Genomic DNA, 18,172 nt, shown 5'->3' on the forward strand with positions numbered 1-18,172 from the left:
TGGGTGAAGGGGGCACCTATATGTGGGTACAGAGAGTTTCTGGAATTTTGGAGGGCTCGCTGTTTCCTCCACAAAAGTAACAGGTAGGGGGGGTGTGGGCCTGGCTCCGCCTGTCTGAAGTGCACTGCACCCACTAAAACTGCTCCAGGGACTTGCATGCAGTGTCATGGACCTGAGTATGACATCTGAGGCTGGCACGTAATATTTTTAATGCTTTTTTTTTGAGGGTGGGAGGGGGTTAGTGACCACTGGGGGAGTAATGGGAGGTCATCCCTGATTCCCTCCAGTGGTCATCTGGTCATTTTGGGCACCTTTTTGTGCCTTATTTGTAATAAAAATACGTCCGGGTGAAAACGTCCACGTGTTAGTCATGGACGTCTCAGCTTTTTTCCATTATGGCTCAAAGACGTCCAAGTCTTAGGAACACCTAAGTCCCGCCTTCACCATGCCTCTGATACGCCCCCTTGAGATTTGGACGTCTTTGTGACAGACTTTCACTAGAGACATCCAAAATCAGGTTTTGATTATACCGATTTGGACGTCTCTGAGAGATTGACGTCCAAGTACTGATTTATGTCGGAAGATGGACGTCCATCTCTTTCGAAAATGAGCCTGATAGTAACATAGTGATTACAGATAAAGATCTGAATGGTCCATCCAGTCTGACCAACAGTCACATTCATTATCAATTCAAGATTAAATCAACAATGAATGTGATATTATATACTTGATCGTGGTTATCAATTCAAGATTAAATCAACAATGAACGTGATATTATATACTTGATCGTGGTCTTTCTTTGGTGTTTCTGGGACATAGACCGTAGAAGTCTGACCAGCTATGTTCTTATGTTCCAACTACTGGAGGTGCTGTCAAAGCTCACTCCAGCGTATCCAAATCCATTTTGTCACTGAAATAAAAATGCCACTGAAATGTAGAAGGAGAGCAATGACCACAAATGCTCGCAGTCTAAGCAATAAAGTTCATGACCTGCAAGCCCTGATGTTAGAGGCAGACTTAGACGTTGTTGCAATCACGGAGACATGGCTCAATGATTCCCATGAATGGGATTCAAACGTGCCAGGCTATAATCTATTTAGGAAGGATAGAGATGGTCGTAAAGGTGGAGGAGTAGCTCTGTATGTGAGAAGTGATATCGCAGCAACTGAAATGACAGGGGCCTGGGGAAAGGAAGAAGCGATATGGATCACCTTAAAAAGAGATGATAGAACCTCTGTCTACATGGGTGTTGACTACAGACCTCCAACACAATCAGAGGAACTAAATAAAGATCTGATTGCAGATATCCAAAAGTTGGGAAAGAAAAGAGAAGTGCTGTTGCTGGGAGATTTCAATCTGCCAGATGTAGATTGGAAATTTCCATCTGCGGAATCGAAAAGAAGTAGAGAGATTGTGGATGCTTTTCAATTTGCTCTGCTCAAACAAATGGTGATGGAACCCACGAGGGAGGGAGCGATGCTGGATCTGGTGCTCACAAATGGGGATAGTGTGTCAAATGTCCGAGTGGGTGCCCACCTGGGCAGTAGTGACCATCAAACAGTTTGGTTTGATATAACTTCTGAAGTGGAGGGCAGCCACTCAAAGTCCTGGATTTTAAGCATGCTGACTTTAGTAAAATGGAGGAATACCTGAGGAAGGAGCTGATGGGCTAGGAGGACATACGAGAAGTGGAAGGGCAGTGGTCCAGGCTGAAAGAAGGTATAAATATGGTCACAAACCTTTATGTAAGGAGAGTAAATAAAATCAAGAGAAAAAGGAAACCGATATGGTTCTCCAAGCAAGTGGCTGAGAAAATAAAGGCTAAAGAGTTGGCGTTCATGAACTACAGAAAAACTCAAGAAGAGGAACACGGAGAGGAATACCGGATGAAACTGAAAGAAGCCAAGAGAGAGATACGTCTGGTGAAAGAGCAAGCAGAAGAACAAATGGCTAGAAATGTAAAGAAGGGCGACAAAAATTTCTTCAGGTATATTAGTGAAAGGAGGAAAGCTAAAAATGGAATTGTGAGGCTGAAAGATGCTGCGAACCACTATGTGGATAATGATGAAGAAAAAGCAAATTTGCTAAACAAATACTTTTGTTCTGTTTTCACTGAAGAGAATCCTGGAGAAGGACCATGATTGACTGGCAAAAGTACATATGAGAATGGAGTGGATATAGAACCGTTCACAGAAGAGAGTGTATATGAACAACCTGAAAATCTAAAGGTGGACAAAGCCATGGACCAGACGGGATCCACCCCAGGATATTGAGGGAGCTCAGAGAGGTTCTGGTGGGTTGTCTTAAAGATTTGTTTAATAAAACCTTGGAGACGGGAGAGGTTCCATGGTATTGGAGAAGAGTGGATGTGGTTCCTCTTCACAAAAGTGGTGATAGGGAAGAAGCTGGAAACTACAGGCCGGTAAGCCTCACTTCGGTTATTGGAAAAGTAATGGAAGCAATGCTGAAGCAAAGGATAGTGAATTTCATGGAAGCCAATAAGTAGCAAGATCCGAGACAACATGGTTTTACCAAAGGTAAATCGGGCCAAATGAATCTCATTGAATTCTTTGACTGGGTGACCAGAGAATTGAATCAAGGATGTGCTATAGATGTAATCTACTTAGACTTCAGCAAAGCTTTTGACATGGTTCCCCACAGGAGGCTCTTGAATAAAATTGGCAGGCTGAAGATAGGACCCAACATGGTGAACTGGATTAGGAACTGGTTGACAGACAGACGCCAGAGGGTGGTGGTTAATGGAATTCACTCGGATGAGGGAAAGGTGAGTAGTGGAGTACCTCAGAAATCGGTGCTGGGGCCGATTCTGTTCAATATATTTGTGAGTGATATTGCTGAAGGGTTAGAAGGTAAAGTTTGCCTTTTTACAGATGATATCAAGATTTGTAACAGAGTGGACACCCCGGAAGGAGTGGAAAACAAGAAAAAGGATCTGCAGAAGCTAGAAGAATGGTCTAATGTTTGGCAATTAAAATTCAATGCGAAGAAATGCAAAGTGATGCACTTAGGGAGTAGAAATCCACGGGAGACGTATGTGTTAGGTGGTGAGAGTTTGATATGTACAGGCAGGGAGAGGGATCTTGGGGTGATAGTATCTGAGGATCTGAAGGCGATGATACAGTGTGACAAGGCGGTGGCCAAAGCCAGAAGTTTGCTAGGCTGTATAGAGAGAGGTGTGACCAGCAGAAGAAAGGAGGTGTTGATGTCCCTGTACAAGTCGTTGGTGAGTCCCCACCTGGAGTATTGTGTTCAGTTTTGGAGGCTGTATCTTGCTAAGGATGTAAAAAGAATTGAAGTGGTGCAAAGAAAAGCTACAAAAATGGTATGGGATTTGCGTTACAAGACGTATGAGGAGAGACTTGCTGACCTGAAGAACATGTATACTCTGGAGGAAAGGAGAAACAGGGGTGATATGATACAGACATTCAAATATTTGAAAGGTATTAATCCATAAACGAACCTTTTCTGGAGACGGGAAGGCAGTAGAACTGGAGGACATGAAATGAGGTTGAAGGGGGGCAGACTCAAGAAAAATGTCAGGAAGTATTTTTTCATGGAGAGAGTGGTGGATACTTGGAATGCCCTCCCGAGGGAGGTGGTGGAGATGAAAACGGTAACAGAATTAAAAAATATGTGGGATAAACATAAAGGAATCCTGTTCAGAAGAAATGGATCCTCAGAAGCTTAGCAGAGATTGGGTGGCAGCACTGGTGGTTAGGAGGTGGGGCTAGTGGTTGGGAGGCGGAGCTAGTGCTGGGCAGACTTCTATGGTATGTGCCCTAATAATGGTAGATACAAATCAAGAACAATAGAACAGGAGAAACCTCTACAATGAATCGACACAGTGCACAAGAAGTAGAGGCTGGCCACAGACTAGACCAACTCGGGAGATGATGTTGGTCTAGTCTGTGGTCAGCCTCTATTTTTTGTTTTTGTTACATTTGTACCCCGCGCTTTCCCACTCATGGCAGGCTCAATGCGGCTTACATGGGGCAATGGAGGGTTAAGTGACTTGCCCTATTTCTTGTGCACTGTCCAGATACAAATCAAGGTCAGGTATATATATAAAGTAGCACTATGAGTTTATCTTGTTGGGCAGACTGGATGGACCGTACAGGTCTTTTTCTGCCATCACCTACTATATTACTATCAGGCTTATTTTCGAAAGAGAAGGGCGCCCATCTTTCAACACAAATCGGGAGATGGGCGTCCCTCTCTCAGGGTCGCCCAAATCGGCATAATCGAAAGCCGATTTTGGGCGTCCCCAACTGCTTCCCGTCGTGGGGACAACCAAAGTTCCCGAGGGCATGTTGGAGGCGTAGCGAAGGCGGGACTGGGGTGTGCCTAACAGATGGGCGTCCTCGAGCGATAATGGAAAAAAGAAGGGTGTCCCTGACGAGCACTTTGCTGACATTACTTGGTCCATTTTTTCTTACGACCAAGCCTCAAAAAGACTGACCAGATGACCACCGGAGGGAATCGGGGATGACTTCCCCTGTCTCCCCCAGTGGTGACTAACCCCCTCCCACCCTGAAAAAAACAACTTTAAAAACTTTTGTTGCCAGCCTCAAATATCATACTCGGGTCCATCGCAGCAGTATGCAGGTCCCTGGGGGGGGGGGGGGGGGGAGATGTGTGTGTGTCAGCAGAGGCATAGTGAAGGCGTGGACGTCCTTCTTTCAAACATTTTGGACGTCCTAAATTGCCCCCCCCCCCCCCAGTGACGGCCAAATTTCAAAGGAGTGGAGGAGTGGCCTAGTGGTTAGAGCACTAGTTTTGCAATTTAGAAGTGGCCAGTTCAAATCCCACTGCTGCTACTTGTGATCCAAAATCCAAATCAATAAATAAATGGGGTGTCAGAGGCATAGCAAAGGCATGGACATCCTTCTCACAGAAACATCCACATTTTGGACATCCTCAACTGCCCGTCGCAGGGATGGAGGCATAGCGAAGGAGCCTAACACTTGGACGTCCTTCACCCATACTAAAAAAAAAAAAAAGATATCCCTGACGAGTTGGATGTTTTCACCTGGACTTGAGTTTTTTTAAGGTTGTAGATGGCTATTATACACACAGCTTGTCTGCGTGTATGAAGCCATCTCTGGCATACGTAGAGCAGCCACGCATAATGCTTGGCTGCTGTGCAATGGCTTCTCCTCCTTAGGAAGGAAATTGTGTGCAAATGAGCTAACAGCGAGCAGTTCATTTGCATGCGATTTCCTTCATGCATGCCCATCCATTTCCGAAATTGCTAAGGGATCGGTAAGGGAAGGGCTTTTTCCGTTCAGTTAGTGCATCAGTTAGTCCACTGCAGTGCCCCCTAGGGTGCCCGGTTGGTGTCCTGGTATGTCAAGGGGATCAGTACACTACGAATGCTGGCTCCTCCCATGAGCAAATGAGTTGGATTTGGTCGTTTTTGAGATGGGCGTCCTCAGTTTCCATTATCGCCGAAAACCGGGGACGACGATCTCTAAGGTCGACCATCTCAACATTTAGGTCGACCATCTCTAAGGTTGACCTAAATGTTGACATTTGGGCATCCCCGACCGCATTATCAAAACGAAAGATGGCCGCCCATCTTGTTTCGAAAATACGGGTTTCCCCGCCCCTTCGCGGGGACGTCCTGCGAGGACGCCCTCAGGAAAACTTTGGCGCCCTGTTCGATTATGCCCCTCTATGTCATTTGCAGGACACAGACCATAAAGTCTGCCCAGTACTGCCCTCACATTCCAAATTACTGTAGTTACTATCAAAGCTCTCTCCAACCCATCCTACAACTGGATTGCTATATGCATACAAGCCAGACCAGCACCGGTCTTAGTCGATACAGAGATGCAGAACTGCAGATCATCAGTGACAAATTTTCACTGCTTGAGAATTTTGAGACAATAGACTGTTTCACCAGAGCCATCACTGAGCCAGTGATCCGCATACACCACGAAGAGACATGAACTCCATGGACCATTGTCCATCCCAGAGACTCAGAGACTTTTTCTCTTTTTTATGTTGTTTGTTGTTTGCGTTTATTAAGCAATAGACAAATTACAGTAGCAAAAATATTCAAATTACAATATAAAGTATGGCATATCTGTTTCTTGTTTCAGCTCCTGCAAGACTGCAAGAGAGCAGTCACCTGGACAGAGAACTTGAGACAAGCAAGAAGTTGTCAACCTTTCAAGATCAAGCATTATTAATGGACTTTGCATAAGTACATAAGTAGTGCCTTACTGGGACAGACCAAAGGTCCATCAAGCCCAGCATCCTGTTTCCAACAGTGGCCAATCTAGGTTACAAATACCTGGCAAGATCCCAAAAAAGTAGTGGCGTAGCAAGGGCGGGGAGGTGGGGGCGGTCCGCCCCGGGTGTCAACGGGTGGGGGGGGGGGGTGGACCCTAACCCCCCCCCCCGGCGCAGCACTGCTGACTTTAAATGAAGAAAACTGTCTCGTCGTTGGCCCTTCACTACTGAGTCCCGCCCTCTGATATAACTTCCTATTTCCTCAAGGGCGGGACTCAGTAGTGAAGGGCCAATGACGAGACGGCTTTCTTCATTTAAAGTCAGCAGCGCTGCAGATTGGAGGTGCCGGCCGGAGCTCAGCTGGTAGGCAGGTGGGGATTGTCGGGGGGAGTGAGAGGCGCTGCGCCGGGGGGGGGGGGTTAGGGTCCACGCCGGGGGGGGGGGTGCCGACACCAGGGGGGCACCGTGTTGCACTGCACCCGGGGAGGAGGGGTGCGCAGCGGCGATCCGCCTCGGGTGTCAGCCAAGCATGGAATGCCACTGCAAAAAAGTACAAAATATTTTATGCTGCTTATCCCAGAAATAAGCAGTGACCTATGGACTTTTCCTTTAGGAAGCCGGCCAAACCTTTTTTAAACTCCACTAAGCTAACCGCCTTTACCACATTCTCTGGCAACAAATTCCAGAGTTTAATTACACATTGAGTGAAGAAAACTTTTTGCCAATTAATTTTAAATTTACTACTTTGTAGCTTCATCGAATGCCCCCTAGTCCTAGTATTTTTGGAAAGAGTAAACAGACGCTTCACGTCTACCCTCTCCACTCATTATTTTATAGACCTCTATCATATCTCCCCTCAGCCATCTTTGCCTAAGCTGAAGAGCCCTAGCCGCTTTAGCCTTTCCTCATAGGGAATATTAAACACAATATTAAAGGTGCGGTCACACCATGGAGAGATACAAAGGCATTATAACATCCTCATTCTTGTTTTCCATTCCTTTCCTAATAATACCTAACATTCTATTTGCTTTCTTAGCTGCCGCAGCACACTGAGCAAAAGGTTTCAACGTATCATCAACGACGATACCTAGATCCCTTTCTTGGTCGGTAACTCCTAACGTGGAACCTTGCATTACGTAGCTATAATTCGGGTTCCTCTTTCCAATATGAATCACTTTGCACTTGCTCACATAAAAAAGTCATCTGCCATTTAGACGCCCAGTCTCGTAAGGTCCTCTTATAATTTTTCACATTCCTCTTGTGATTTAACAACTTTGAATAACTTTGTGTCGTCAGCTAATTTAATGGCCTCACTAGTTACTCCCACCTCTAGGTCATTTATAAATATGTTAAAAGCAGCGGTCCCAGCACAGACCCCTGGGGAACCCCGCTAACTACCGTTCTCCATTGAGAATACTGACCATTTAACTCTACTCTCTGTTTTCTATCTTTTAGCCAGTTTTTAATCCACAGTAGGACACTACCTCCAATCCCATGACTCTCCAATTTCTTCCTGAGTCTTTCATGAGGTACTTTGTCAAACGCCTTCTGAAAATCCAGATACACAATATTGACCGGCTTCACCTTTATCCGCATGTTTGTTCACCCCTTCAAAGAAATGTAATAGATTGGTGAGGCAAGATTTCCCTTCACTAAATCCATCTTGGATTTGTCTCATTAATCCATGCTGTTGAATATGCTCTGTAATTTTGTTCTTTATAAGGGTAAGGGGAAGCAGTATACAGGAAGGTGTGATCAGATTTCTTCCTACTAGTTGGACTACTTAGTTTACTTCTCTAAGGCTTCTCTCTCATGAAAGCAGTGATCAAGATCAGTGAACTGGTACTGAAGCTCTGATGAATGAGAAATAGGGCTCAACGAGCGTGAGAGTGAGAGCACCTTCAAATGAGTGTGACACACTCCTTATGAGTGAGATTTGGCAGCACTGGAACTGTGAGTAATGAGTTTATATTGAGATTCTGACCCATCCTTTATAGTCTCTAGGCTCCTCATAGGGAAGAATTCATTGAATGGTGCTATCAAATAATACTTGTTTTACTGGGTGGCTAGAACTTGCTAAAGGGGTTTCTAAGGCTTTTGGGACATCTTATACTATCTTTTATAACTAGTTTTAGATGGAGGAAGGGAGGGCTGTGATGTGCAGAAATGTCACTTCAGCTTCCCTCCCCCAATGCCTGGGTAGCCTCCCTGTGCCCTCTCCCCCCCCCCCAATCTAATACCTTTGTCTGATGACACCACTGATGTGCTTTACATTTAGTTTAACCCTTTCAGCAGTGGTTAAGCCGAATATTTAACTCCCTCGCGTGGCACACAGTTCCTCTGTCCTTTAATCCCCCTTGTATTCACTCTCTTGCTCCTCCAGGTCTCTTGGTTCCCCAGTGATTATTTTTCCCTTTTAAAACAGGTTAGTGGATAAGTCCCTGGGTGGGTTCTATTTCCTTTTCCTCTTACTTTTAGGCAGTGTTTCTCAACCCAGTCCAGGGGACACACCCAGCCTGTTTGGATTTCAGGATACCCACAATGAATAGGCATGAGACAGATTTGCATACAATGGAGACAGTACATGAAAATTTATCTTATGCATATTCATTGCAGATATCTTAAAAATCAGACTGACTTGGTATGTCCTGAGGACTGGATTAAGTGCCCTCTTTTAAGATATTACCAGTTGCCAACTCCACCACTTCCAGCAATCAGATTCTTTCTGCAGTAAGAACTGTTCTTTGGGAGCACCTTCACTCTGTTTCTCTTTTTCCTGGAGGATCAGGTTTAGGTCTCCATGACAACCAATCATTTCTCCTTTAGTGCATCCTGTGTTTCAGGGGACAGCTGTGGATCAGACTGGCAACCTCATTTTAGGAACAGACAGGGGCAGACTGACAGTGATCTGGGCCTCCAGGCAGAAAGGGTCATTGGGCCTCCCCATGCCACCGCTGCCACGAGGTCCCTACCGCCACCCCCACCTTTGTTTCTAGCACCCCCCTGCACAGTACAGCCCCAAGGCCTGTCTTGAAGAGCCCTGGTGGTCTGGTGGCCTCTTCAGGGGCAGGAAAGAACCCCACTCTTTCCTGCCGGCTTTCGCAGTTCTCGGCAGCCATTTTCAAGATGCAGAGGTGCCCAGAGGATCCAACAGAATAGATCTATTCCTTGTAGCTGCCTTCTTTGTATGAGTGGTAGCCTTCCAAGTTCTGCTCTTCTAGTAATTGTTGATGGATATCTCCTCTAGGAATTTGTCTAAAGTCATTTTAAACCAGGGTATATTAAATAAATTGAGCATTTCACCTAGCAACAAATTCCACAGCTTGATTGTTGAGTGAAAAACAGCTGGGTGAATATTGTGGTCAGTGATTTTTTTAAACAACAGCTACTACAGTTAAAAACTCACATATTCGATATATGGATAATGGCTGATGATGAATATTCAGACACTGCAGTCAGTGCCAGCACTATCCAGACAGTGACAACATTCAGGCCTCTTTTACTAAACCACTCTAGTGATTCCCAGTGCAGCAAATGTGCCACAGCCCATTCATTTTGAATGGGTTGCATCACATATGCTGTGCAGTTTAGTAAAAGAGGCCCTCAGTTTGCTATCCAAATAGATAACCAGATAAAGTTAACAGCTTTATTCATGAGAGGCACTACATCTGGTCTTTAGTCTTACCAGCACAGGAGTGTATCACTCTTTGGCAGTGCTTTTCTTTGAGGTCACGACCCTATGATCACAGCCAAATAAAGTCATACAATTCCCCTCCCCCAGAGGCACAGAAAAATGATGCACCTAAAGAGGGTCCGCACAGGTTTCAACTCCAAACACAGGTTTTGTGACCCACAATTCCAGAAGCTCTGCTCTTTGGGGTGCAGCCCATTTGGCCAGGTAAAAGCACAGGCTGCAAACTGGGAAGGATAGCTGCAGCACCTGAAGAAGTGGAAAGCAGAGTTCTCTGAAGACAGCAAGATATATCAACTACATAAACCTCCCATGTCCTAATTGTTTGAACTTTGAGATGCACTGAGGGAGAGGACCTTTGGGCAAGAAGGGGCACTGGAGAATGCCCAGAGGAGAACACCCCCCTCTCATAGAGCTCCTGAAGAGGAAGGAGAGAGCCTTTGCCAATCACACACAGTCCTCTGCATCCAAAACAGAAGAAACTATTGTTAATTTGTATTCATAAAATAGAAAAACTGAAGGAAAAATCTCTCCAATAAGGACTTAGTATAAAAAATATATCGGCTTCTATAGACATCATAATGGCCATGGCCCAACTAATTTTTCATCAGCTGGCTCTCTTCCTCCTGATGCTGTACTGTCAGGCTGCTGCTGCTGCTGCTTGCTTTCTTGTGAATTGCCAACAAATGCTGTCTCATCTGTCAGGCTGGATCTAGGCCCACTTCTAAGGCTGTCTGCGCAGAGCTCTGCCCCTCCTGATGCTGCACTGTCAGGTGACTGCTTCTTTACAGATTATTTCTTGGGATTGCCAGTTGTCTTTAAGGCTGTATCTAAGGCCATCTGTGCAGAACTCTCCAAGTTTCTCCCAATCTGCCCAGGAGGTGCTGCACTGTCCGCTGCCACAGTCTTTGTCTCTTCCCTGCTTCACTGCCTGGCTTTATCTGTCCTGGCAGGTCGAAATGCTGTCTGCCCATGCAGAGCTCTTGCTCCTGATTTTTCATCGAGGTGCTGCACTATCAGGCATACTGAGCCCCACTGGAGAGGCAGCAGCTCTTTATCCCAGATTTCAATCCCTAAATCACAGTGACATGCTGACATCTCATGATATCATAATCTCTTTCAGCTGCCCTCTGCCTCACTGTGACTTGAGGGTTGAAATCCTGATAAATAACTGCTGCCTCGCCAGTGGGGCCGAGTGTGCACGATAGTGCAGCACCTCCATGAGAGATCAGGAGAAAGAGCTGTTCATGGACAGACAGCATTTTTACCTGCCAGGACAGAAAAAGCTTGGCAGTGAAACAGTGAAGGGACAGACAGACTGCAGTAGCTGACAGTGCAACACCTTCTAGGGAAAATGGGAGGAAGAGCTCTGCAAACAGCCTTAGAAGTAGTCCTAGATCCAGACTGACAGAGGACAGTGTTCATTGGCAATCCCAACAGATAATCTGCAATGAAGTAGCCATCTGACAGTGCAGCATCAGGAGGGGCAGAGCAGGAGGAAGAGCCAGCGCAGAATTGGTCGGGTCAGGGCCATTATGATGTCTATAGAAGCCTATATATTTTTTATACTATGTCACTGGCAAGATTTTTCCTTCTGTTTTTCTATTTTATGAGTAAAGATTAACAATAAAGATTCCTTCTAAATTCTATGGATGCAGAGAACTGTGTGTGTGATATGCAAAGGCTCTCTTCTTTTCAGGAGTTCTATGGAGCATGTTCTTTCTAGTGACATGACACATAGATCTTTTTGCAGAAGTGGTCAATCAGTTTTCTGAGGGAAAAAGCAGCCATAACTAGCAGTGACATCCCTCAATGCTCAAGTGATCATGACATTCCAAGTCAACTTTTGGTTTGGTGCCCTTGCACCCACCCCCATTGCCATGCCCCCCTTCAGGCCATATTTACCCCCTCCCCCAGTCTACCTTTAAAGGCAATTTCCCCCTCCTGAATACTGAAAATGCTACCTGCAGCAGCCCCGGCATCTTTCCTCTGCCATGCTCCCGTGGGAACAGGAAGTTATATGCCAAAGGAGGGGCGAGGCAGAAGGAAGACACCGGGGCTGATGGGGGTAGTGTTAAGTGAAACACTGGCTATGTTTGGGAGGGGAAAACTGCCTTAAAAGTAGACAGGGGCAGAAAGAGACAGGAAGGGGGTTGCTGGGTGTTTTTTAACCCCTGCACATGCAACGGTGCCAGGTAAGCTCTGGGCCAGCTTAGCCTTATAGGCCCTATATCTCTGGTGCCCTGGTCCAGAGAAGCTAGCCCTGCCTGATTGGTACACCAGTTTATTTGAAATTTCGTCCGGGCCCCTGGTTTGGCTGGCGGGGGCTGAGCGTCAGCGTGCACAGGAGGAGCAAGAAGAAAGAAGAGCAGGGGGCAGGCAGCGAACATGGCTGTGCTGGAGACCGGTGCTGAAGAAGGGACCCCCGCCAGCAAAGGTATTTGTGAGGGGAAGCGCAAGGAGGCAAGGAGGTGAGGCGAGGCGGCACTCAAAATGTGCCCCCAACCACAGGCTCTGGCCCCCTCCCACCGTGAGGTCTGGCTATTCCCCTGCCTTACACACATCGGGGCTCCTGCAGCAGGCTGCTCTTCGTCACCCCCAATTAATTTTGAAATGTTGACATCTACGGTATTACACTCACCTACAGAAAATGTTGGTCAGATCTTTGTTGAATTGAAACACAAAAGAATATAAGAGATGCCATGCTGAGTCAAACCACAGTCCCTTAAGCCCAGTATTCTGTCTTCAGCAATGACCAATGCCAGATGGACCCAGTAGATACAGGGATGGCCCAAGGATATGTGCTGCCCTAGGCAAATTGCAAACATCAGATTGGAAAGAAAATTCAGCACTCCTCAGATTGTACCATGCTGTGCCATTTTTAAATTTGCAGTGTTATTAGTATTTTTTTTTTTTTTTAAACTTGAAGTGCTTATTTTGTTTATAATGGGCTTCTTAGAGCACACTAATATCTGTTAACACGTGCTAAGCTTGACTTTTTAGCTTGTAACATTGAGTTTGTTTCATTATCAAGTGTGTTGAATATTCAGTTAGAAACTTCTTGGATCTTACCATTTTGTAGCTATACTATTTGACACTTAAGAGTTCTTTCACTAAGGTGCACTAATGGATTTAGCTAGTTTCTGCTCCTCTCACACAGCTCCACTCCCAGTGCCTGTCCTGGTCACCACGGTCACCTAGTCTCCCTTTCCTTTACAGCTGCTTTCTGTCACTGACTTTTTAGCTTGTAACATTGAGTTTGTTTCATTATCAAGTGTGTTGAATATTCAGTTAGAAACTTCTTGGATCTTACCATTTTGTAGCTATACTATTTGACACTTAAGAGTTCTTTCACTAAGGTGCACTAATGGATTTAGCTAGTTTCTGCTCCTCTCACACAGCTCCACTCCCAGTGCCTGTCCTGGTCACCACGGTCACCTAGTCTCCCTTTCCTTTACAGCTGCTTTCTGTCACTTCCAGCATTTCTGAACAGCATTCTCTCTCACAGGCAGTAACTCCTTCCTTATCCCCTTTATTCCTTTCCGTCTTTTTTTTTTAACTTTAACAGTTAAAGGCATTACTTTGTCAACAATACAGTATGTAAAATTCTCACACCAATAAAGTTCTGAATCTGTCTCTCTCTCTCTTTTTTTTTTTTTGGCGGAATAGGGATGTAAACAGAGGAACTATCACAACGGAATAGCCTTTCATCAGTTAGAGTAGTAATTTGTCCTAAATCGTAATCATTGTGTAATTTGGAGGACATCATGTCATGAGAATCAGGTGCTCAACATTTTTAAGTACAAAGATATTTTTAAATTTTAATTAGGTTGAAACCTGGGAGCATTTAAAATCTTTTTTTTTTAACCTGTGCTTAGATCAAAAGAGAAAGATGGTATGTGGGAACTTGCTCCTTTTGTGGATTGCAGTGGTATAAAAATGCACTTGATTTTTTAAAATTATTACTACTATTTAAAACAGAGTATTGAATATTGAGGACAGAGCTACCTTCATGCAGAATAATCTAAAAGGTAAACTTCTACAAAACAGATGAAGATGTGATTCCATGTGCCCCAATCTGGCTATTTGTATAATTCAGAAGAACAGTGAAGAAAAATGAACACAAACTACAGAGTTTATAATTGCTGTTTCTCTACCAGGTACGATAATTTTTGAAGCTGTTTTAATGATATTCAACTGTTATTTCTTTTCTTCCTCCACCTTTTAAGGTACTGCCTATACAACTGAAACAGTTTTAGACTTGTTACAGATGGACCGTCCAACAATAAAGAACGACAACGTGGAGGCAATAGCTCATAAGTTTGCTTGCTTTGTTTTGAGTGTATGGCAATGACGACTGCGCGGAGGAGTGGAAACAGAGATTAATCAAATTGGCTTCCGGTTCACAGTGGACTAGATAGGCTCACTTCCATTCCTGTCTGTTAAACTTCTTTGAATCAAACCTCATTGTGCGTCCCACTCTTTTAACGCAATTTCCTGTTTCCGGCAAGGTGGTGCCATAGGGACCTAGGGTTGTGTTTGTGTTGTGTATCTTAGGGGACGGGGCAGCACAGAAGAAGGAAAGCTGCGGTACTGTTGGTGGGCAATATCGGGTATGAGTTTGATGGTGGTGGTGTTTGACGATCGCGAACAGGGATGAAAAGGGAAGGCATGTTAGACCGAGGAGAGCAGAAGACAGGGAGAAATGGCAGACCATGAGGAAGGAGACCGATCCCCGAATGCGTGTGAGGAGGGGAGCTCGGCTTGTGACTTGGTATCTTTGTAATGTTCTGCTGCAGTAGAGACAAAAACTTTGCTAATGATCAGTTGAAATCAAGCATGCATGCTCAGAACCTATATGCCTTAGTGCCTGCAGCCACTCGAGTTGAGCTCACCAACCTGCTTCAAGAGAGTGGACAAAGTTTGCTTCTGGTGCGGTGCAGGCTGGCCACAGATTGCCAGTCAGGGTTGATCAGGCCCACGTTTTCATTGCATGCAGGGACTTATAGACTTGTGCCTCTTTAGGTGTACAGTGCATTCAGGGACTTCTAATTTCACAAGTGTTGGATTAAACCTGACTGGTGAATCTGGAGCCATTTGGTCTCCTGCCATGAGGTGGGAGGTGAGGCCCTGCACACGGTGATATACCAAGGGTTTTGTGAGTGGTGTGGACATACCGGGCGTAAATATGGAGGGTGCAAACCTTTTTTCCAGCCTACCATCTCCTTTCATTGGCAGTGGTGAAGTAGACAGGGCATAGTCATTCCAGCAGAGGCCAAGGTGGCCAACCCTATCACTATGGCAGCAGATTTTCCAGGGTGGCAGTGTGGCGCCAGCAAGATAGTTGAAAAACAGTGTGCTCATGGCCTACCACAGGAAGTTTGTATCTGAGGGGGGGTGGAACCTGAAAGGCCAAGAACATGTGTGGTGCTCAAAAGCCTGCCACTGTGCTGCTTTTATTTTTGATGTGGGGTAGAGGACGAAGATAGGTTTGTGGTAGCAGAGGAAAAGAAAGATGGGGGAGATGCTGGCCACCTAGGGAGGGCAGTTGTGAAGTACAGATAATGGATACCCGGGGGAGAGAAGAAGGGTAGATACGGGATGGGGGGTGAGAAATAGGGTATGGAAGGGGCGATGCTGTGTGGGTGAGTGAGAGGAAGTACACTGGGTATGTTTGGGAGCTAGTGTTGTGTATTCTTGTGAGTAGTATGGTGGTATGTGGCCATGGAGACATTGTATCTGTGAAGATGAGTGGCTGTTATGTAGAAGATATTGGGGACAGGGTTTCCATACATGGTATATGGCTGAATGGGTGAGTGGGGTGGTGTGGCATTGGCGTAGGACACCATGGGGCTCATTTTCAAAGCACTTAGCCTTACAAAGTTCCATAGGTTTCTATGGAACTTTTGGAAGGCTAAGTGCTTTGAAAATATGCCTCCATGTGAGTTAGTTTTGTGGGGTGTCAGAGGTGTGGAGGTATTTAGGAGTTGGAGATGTGTATTTCACGCTGAGCGCACTACCTGTCCACCTACCAAATAATTTTAAAATCAATCTTTATTAAAAGAATTTTGAAAGAACATATATCAACGATCAACAACAACAAAAAAAAAAGATAACTCGGAGAAACTACAAAAGAAAATTGAGATCTTCGATATATTCATCTAAACAATATCAGGACTGACAAAACTTCTTGAAAAGTTTCTAAATTTTTAAATGTTTGTCAATGTAATTATATTTCAGGAAAAAAAAAACCCAAGACTCATATTTATGAAACAGACATACAGAGTTCCACCAGAAAGAAAAGATAACTTTTTATTTTTCCAATGCAGTAAATGTAGTTTTCAGAGCAATAGACTTTAAGGGCCCCTTTTATCAAACTGTGGTAAAAGGGTGCCTGTGGTGGCATTAGTGCATGTTTTTGACGCACGCCGAGGCCCTCTTTTACCACAGTGGGTAAAAGTCTGTCTCTCCCCCCCCCCCCCCCCCCCCCGGAAGTGAAATGGTCATGCGGTAAGTGAACCACTTGCTGTGCAACCATTTAAGGAAAACCCTTACTGCCACCCATTGAGGTGGCGGTAGGGGCTCCTGTAGTGCCAGAAATGGTGTGCAGTTGGGGTTGGCAGCAGTAGTTCCAGATTGGCGCTCAGCAAGTCCATTGCCGCTCACCAACCTTTTGGTAAAAGTGCCCCTAAGTTATCAAAAAGCTTCTTGCTTTGTTCAGAAAAAGCATCATCCAAACATAGGAAATGTAATATAATTATGTGATAGAATGGTACTATTCTCTAAGGTTTGAGAAATGTGTTCCCATACTGAGAGTCAGAAATGCTGCAGGTTATTATACAAATATATCATGTGCTCCAGTGTTCCATCACCAAAATTACAGGACCAACATTTATTTGAAAGTGAACCATTTAGTCAGGTGTCCACATAGCTTTTTGCTTCGTGAAGTAAAATGAATGTAACACTGAAACAGAGATAAGGTTTATTTACCATGGGCTAAAAACATTCCATTGTTCAGCAAAAAGATGATTTATAGTAATACCTAATTCCCAGAGATGTTCTAGTGTTGGGTTAGTAGAAGTCTTCTTCCTAATTAACTTATAAAATTTGGATGCAGATTTGTTAACAGTATTTCAAATAACTCAGTTGCAGAAGAGGAGCATTTGTGTATATATATATTTTTTTTTTAATTGTATAAGAAATTCCTGGGAAGGAGGAAGGGAATGTTTATTACATAACATCTCAAAGGAGCTAGGTGAGTTTGTAATGTGTTTTTTTAATGTATATATACATTACATTTTATCCATATTGGCCAATATATAGTTTTCTGACCAATACTAATAAACTGTCCCACAGTGGTGCATCTAGGTGTCCTTTTACCAAGCTGCGGTAAAAAGGGCCCTGTGGTAGTGGCGGGGGCTGTTTTGCAGCACACCAGGGCCTTTTTTTTTACCTCAGCAAGTAAAAAGCCCCTAAAAAGACATGGCCGTGCAGTAAAATTATTCTTACATAGCCATTGAGGTGGCAGTAAGAGGTCCTGCTGTAACTGGCCAGTGCACAATAGTAATGGGCTTGGAATTTTTACTCAAAAAGTCATTCATGGTGGTTTTGAGTTGGGAGATTTTTTTTTGGAACAATTACTTTTCCTTAAATCCCTTTTTATTTTTCCTAGAGTTTTTTGGCTTGTACCTTTCTTTTTCGGATGTGGCTGCATGGTTAGGCCGCAGCTCAACCTCAATTTGAGCTCTTCCCTTTTTCATGGTTCAAGATTGAGGAGTTTAATATAGCCACAATTCTTTTTTCGATGTCTGAGAAGATCCCCAGCGGCTTCAAGAGGTGCACTGTATGTAATCGGGTGATTGCAGTTACGGGACCGCACCTGACCTGACTGGGCCTTGGACCTGACCATGACCCCTCTGCTTGTTCTCTGTTTGCAAACGCAGGTGAGAACTCAATAGGCAAAAAGGTTAAACAGGAGCAGCTTTTTGACTCTTCGAAGGCCAGTAAATCATCTTCGGCACCAACAGCATCGACCTCCACAGCTACTCAGACTTCAGCATCCACTGAGAGTGCACTAGCATCGAGGCGGTCTCCACCTGCCTCATCAGGTGCTGATAGCAGGCCCTGGGACAGGTCAGCATTGGACCTGACATCAAGGGCACATACAGGTCCAACAATGTCCTTGTTGGCACTGAAGGACCAGGACCTTATGCATCGTGGGAA

General features: G+C 44.9%; 1 protein-coding gene across 1 annotated transcript in view; it reads left to right on the top strand.

Annotated features, from left to right (window-relative positions):
- Window positions 1–14,447: 14,447 nt before the first annotated feature.
- LOC115474370 (SAGA-associated factor 29) overlaps window positions 14,448–18,172 on the top strand; it is a 49,091-nt gene continuing 45,366 nt past the window's right edge. The window contains exon 1 of the mRNA XM_030209816.1: window positions 14,448–14,562. The gene's annotated coding sequence lies outside the window, so the exon portion shown is untranslated. The remainder of the gene's footprint in view (window positions 14,563–18,172) is intronic.

Source organism: Microcaecilia unicolor, chromosome 7, assembly GCF_901765095.1.
Source record: "Microcaecilia unicolor chromosome 7, aMicUni1.1, whole genome shotgun sequence".
Lineage (NCBI taxonomy): Eukaryota > Metazoa > Chordata > Amphibia > Gymnophiona > Siphonopidae > Microcaecilia > Microcaecilia unicolor.